This window comes from Plecotus auritus (assembly GCF_963455305.1).
Source record: "Plecotus auritus genome assembly, chromosome: 10".
NCBI lineage: Eukaryota > Metazoa > Chordata > Mammalia > Chiroptera > Vespertilionidae > Plecotus > Plecotus auritus.
The window spans coordinates 60,363,073-60,368,688 of NC_137785.1; positions in this window are offsets into that span (position 1 = coordinate 60,363,073).

Consider the following 5,616-nt stretch of genomic DNA (forward strand, 5'->3'; position numbering starts at 1 on the left):
GTCACCCCTAACTGCCCTCCCCTCCAGGCCTGGTCACCCCTAACTGCCCTCCCCTGCAGGCCTGGTACCCCCCAACTGCCCTCCCCTGTAGGCCTGGGTTCCCCGCAACTGCCCTTCCCTGCAGACCCAGTCACCCCCAACTTCCCTCCTCTGCCAGCCGGGTCACCCCTAACTGCCCTCCCCAGCAGGCTTGACCGCCCCCAACTGACTTCCCTTGTAGGCCTGGTCCCTCCCAACTGCCCTCCCCTGCTGGCCTTATCGCCCACAACTGCCCTCCCTTGCAGGCCTGGTCCCTCCCAACTGCCCTCCCCTGCTGGCCATCTTGTGGCGGCCATCTTGTGTGTTGGAGTGATGGTCAATCTGCATATTACTTTTATTAGATAGGATAGTGCAGTATTTGCACGCAACCTGTGTACCTTAAGTCATCTCTAGGTTACTTGTCAGACCTAAAACTACATCAACAGCTGTCATCCTGTGACGTGTAGGGAATGACCAGGAAAGGCTGTACGTGGGCAGTACAGACCCAACCATCGTAGGCCCAACTACAGAGTGTAAGTCGGCAAAAACACAACATTTTCCCCAAGTATTTCCGATCCACAGTTGGTTGAATCTGAGGATGCCACACCTGTGGAGAGCCAACTGCAAACACTGCAGCCGCGTGGCTCACGGCCAACAGCCACCGGCCGCCGAAATGCCCGTCTCGGGGATTGTTACGCAGTGACATACTGTGCAGCCGTGACACATAACGACGTCCAGCTCCACAGAACGGCACCCGTTCATCCCATAAAGTTAAGCGAAAAGGCAAGACACCTAAGAATACACACAGCACGATACTATTCATATGAAGTTCAAATACGGGGACAGCGAGCCCAGCCGGCGTGGCTCAGGGGTTGAGCACCCACCCAGGCACCAGGAGGTCACAGTGTGATTCCCAGTCAGGGCACACGCCCAGGTTGGGGGCTTGATCCCCAGTAGGGGGCGTGCAGGAGGCAGCCGATCAATGACTCTCTCTAATCATTGATTCTTCTATCTCTCCTTCTCCCTTCCTCTCTGAATCAATAAAAATGTATTTTTTAAAAAAAAAAAAACAGGGACAACTAAACTACAGTGGCTACACACGTACTTTCTCCGGTGTGGGAAGTGACCCGCAGAGTCAACCCACTTTATATTGTTTTAACCACGCAGTTACGGTGGGAAGCGCTAAAGGGAAGAACTTTGCATGTTAACATGATGGTTTCACGTTGTACGATGAACCAGCATGCGTTGCGGCTGTGAGTAAAAACAGGTGTAAGCGTCCAACAATCAACGGTGCGCACGGCCCTTCTGGGGCCGCAGGAAGGTGGGGTCGGAGGAAGCCACGGGCGGGCGGGCGGGCCTCTGTGAGGAGCCGCAGGGGCTAGACCCGTGCCAGGAAGAGTGGGCAGGAAGCCCGGAGCCCGTCCCCGGGGCGCTGGCAGGTAGCGGGGAACAGACGGGGCGCCCCTGGGTGGCCTTCCGGGAAAAGGCACCTGGATCCAGAACCCCCAGCTGAGAGGCATGCGCACGCTCGCCTCTCGCTTCGGGAGCATATGGCCTCTCCGCAGTCTCAGCCACAGCCTGTGCTTTCCCACGTCCCTGCAAACTCCTCCAGACGCTTCCCCTCACACAGTCCACACAGAAGGCGGTGTCCTCCGGGGAGCCGCAGTGACCCCGCCAGCCCCTCCTCGGGGTCTGCTCCCCAGCCGACCCCCTCCCCAGCCGACCCCCTCCTCCAGCGACCCCGCGACCCCACGACCCCACGACCCAACCCCCTCCTCCGGGGCCTGCTCCCAGCCAGAGGAGAAGTGTGAGTGCCCCACGTTGGGCTGCCAGTTAAGTTGTGAGTGTCCCTGCCACGTCCCGCATGGTTCAGGGTTCAGGTTCAGGGTTCAGGTTCAGGGTTCAGGCTCTGGAGGAGACCACACGCAAATGAAAGAGACTAGGAAATATTAATTTGGGAATATTGGGGGCCAGGTGGGAGCCCAACTCAAGGGGAAGGACTCCACCCTGCTCTGGCCTTGCTATCCCTTTGATTAAGACTACTAGAGGCCTGGTGCACGAAATTCGTGCACAGGGGGGAGGGGTGTCCTCAGCCCAGCCTGCACCCTCTCCAATCTGGAATCCCTCTCACAATCCAGGACAGCTAGCTCACAAACACTCGCCTGCCTGCCTGATTGCCCCTAACCACTTCTGCCTGCTAGCCTGATCACATCCTAACCATTCCCCTGCCAGCCTCATCTACGTCTAACCGCTCCCCTGCAGGCCCGATTGCCCCTAACTATCCTCCTCTGCAGGCCTGGTCGCCCCCAACTGCCCTCCCCTACTGGCCAGGTCACCCCTAACTGCCCTCCCTTGCCAGCCTGGTTGTCCCTAAATGCCTTCCCCTGCCAGCTTGGTCACCTCCAACTGCCCTCCCCTGCTGGCCTGATTGTCCCCAACTACCCTTCCCTGCAGGCCTGGTTGCCCGTAACTGCCCTCCCCTGCTGGCCTGGTCACCCCTAACTGTCCACCCCTGCAGGCCTGGTCCCCCCCAACTGCCCTCCCCTGCAGGCCTTGTCCCCCCCCCCAAGTCCCCTCCTCTGCCGGGCCGGTCTCCCCCTAACTGCCTTCCCCTGCCAACCCGGTCACCCCTAACTGCTCTCCCCTGGAGTCCTGGTCCCCCCAACTGCTCTTCCCTGCACGCCTGGTGCCCCCAACTGCTCTCCCCTGCACGCCTGGTCCCCACCCAACTGCCCTGCCCTACAGGCCTGATTGCCCACAACTGCCCTCCCCTGCTGGCCATCTTGTGGCAGCCATCTTGTGTCCACATGGGGGCGGCCATCTTGTGCGTTGGAGTGACGGTCAATTTGCATATTACCTCTTTATTATATAGGATGGGATACACCCATAGCCTTTAGGCAGGCAATTCCAATAATAGCCAATCAGCAAGGATTTACATAAGATTAAAAGGTGGAAGTTGCTTCAGCTACCATTGTCTCAACTAAACAGTGGGTGGTTGGCTCTGACCTTTCAGAGTTTCAAGGTTGACCAGCCTTCCGGGTTCCTTGTCCACACCTCTCTGCTAGTGGCTGAACGAAGACCCTGTGTGTGTGCCTGTTAAATGACTGTGGTGGGCCCGCCCACGGGGCTCAGTGGCTGAGCGTCAACCTGGGAACCAGGAGGTCACAGTTTGATTCCCAGTCAGGGCACATGCCCGCGTTGCAGGCTCCATCCCCAGTAGGGGGTGTGCAGGAGGCAGCCCATCCATGATTCTCTCTCCTCATGGATGTTTCTCTCTCCCTCTCCCTTCCTCTCTGAAATCAACAAACATATATTTTTTAAAAATAAATTACCTCGGTTGCTCTCATCTCTCCTGTTATAGCCTGAACTCGCTGCCACTGAAGCTTCCCCGGTAAAAACCTATGCCTCCGGCCTCCTCCATGGAGAGCAGACTCCGCTGCCTGTCGCTCCAGCCGGGGTCTCCCCGGCCAAAGCCCACCTCCGCCCGCCCGCTGGAACTGCTGCCTCCAAGCACCACACTCCCCCAGCCGGACGCTCCCCTCCTCCCCTCTTCTCCTCTCCACTCGCCACCCCCAGCCCTTCCCCTCTGAGCGTGTCGCCCCCTCCACGGATGACATCACACACCCCTTCTCCCTTCCCTCGGCGACTGTGCACGTTGTAGACCCTGCCATGTTGCAGAAGCGGAGACGGCGCCTTCCTCCCAAGTCCTGCTGTCCACCCTCGTCTGCGCTCGGAGGTCTCTCTCCGTGCGCGCTGGTCTCCCGGGGGCCCCTGACTGTGTTTGTGGAACGGGCTCCTGAACGTTCCATTCACTGGTTGGCTCTTACGTGCCATCTTTTTTTTTTTTTTTTTTAATATATTTTATTGATATTTCACAGAGAGGAAGGGAGAGGGATAGAGAGCCAGAATCATCGATGAGAGAGAAACATCGATCAGCTGCCTCCTGCACACCTCCCACTGGGGATGTGCCCGCAACCAAGGCACATGCCCCTGACCGGAATCAAACCCGGGACCCCTCAGTCCGCAGGCCCACGCTCTATCCACTGAGCCAAACCGGTTTCGGCTTACGTGCCATCTTGGTGTGACGGCGAGGGATGGGTGTGCGCCCACACATGCACTGTGATGCCTCCGCGGGCACGGCCACGGGCTGGAGACCTTGGTGCTCACTGGGGTCGAGTGTGTGCTCACGAGCAAACCCTGCGGACACGCACTCCCTTTGCCTCTCGGAGGGATGGAAGGAGAGAGCGCTCTGGACAACCTGGGAGGTTTCCTTCAGGTGCCTGACGTGGTCCCTCATGACCCCTGGCCGGCCCAGTACTGCCGGAGGTCCTACTGTGGGTGGGGTGCTGTTTACGGGGGCAGGAATGCTCCCAGCAGCGATCATTGCTTACGGAACGTGGGTCACAGTAAGTGCTGAGCGCATGTGCGAGCCTCCGTGCCTGCAGCAACTTTATAGATTTTTTTAAAAAATATTTTTTTATTGATTTCAGAGAGGAAGGGAGAGGGAGTGAGAGAAACAGCAATGATGAGGGAATCACTGATGGGCTGCCTCCTGCACGCCCCCTACTGGGGGTTGAGCCAGCAACCGGGGCACGTGCCCTGACCTCCAGGTTCATAGGTCGATGCTCGCGGGCCAAGCAGCTTCTACGGGGATGGAGGGGGGAGGGACACAGGGGAAGAACAAATAAACAAGCAGGTAATCAAGTTACTAGGGAGCATATGCAGCCGGGTCCTTCACACCAAACACTGCGCAGCAGCCTGCAGATTTTCATCAGCGGAGTCAAGCGACCCCAAGAGCCTGGCTCCCTGGCTAGGAGGGCAGGTCTGGGGACAGGTGTCCGGGTTCCCGATCCCCCCTCTCTCCCTCCCTCCCTCGCCGCGTGGCTCTGGACAAAGCCCCTCTGGGCCCCCTGTTCCCCACCCTCTACGGCACCTACCGCGGCGCGCCGGAGGGTTAACGCTCAAACGCAAGTGCTTGGTCCGGTGCCTGGCAACCGAGGAGGCGGTCAGTCCGCGCTGGAGACCGTTACCGCGGGTCAGGCCAGCCCACCCGGCGCTCAAGGGCGGTCCCGCGTCAGGGCCCTGGGCCCCAGCAGGTGGGGAAGCGGGGCTGGGCTGGGCCGCTTTGACCTTGAACTGAGGTCCCAGGAGGCCGAGGAGTCCGTGCCGCTCTCCAGGGCGCCGACCTCCCGCGGCGGCGGTTCCGGCCCCTCCCGGGCGGGACGGCGACCCCGCGACCCCGCGACCCCACGACCCCGAGACCCCTCCCATCGGCCCCCGTTCGGCGACCACGGGTCGGAGGCGCCGCCCTCCAGGGGCGATTGGCCGCGAGGGCGAGGGGCGCGGGCGGGGCAGGGCGGGGAGGGGCGGGACATGCGCGCGGGCGGCGGCCGGCACGCGGCGCTCGCGCTCCCCGCTTAAATGAGCCGGGCTCCCCGCGCCCGCCGCCACTGGAGCGGGGCCCGCTCGGGGGCTGTCCCTCACGCCCGCGCCGCTCGGCTCCGGGCCGGTCGATGGAACGGGGCGCCGGGAGGCCGGAGGCGGCGCCCGTCGGGGGGCTGGGGCCGGCGGGGGCCGCGGGGATGGCGCGCCGCGGGA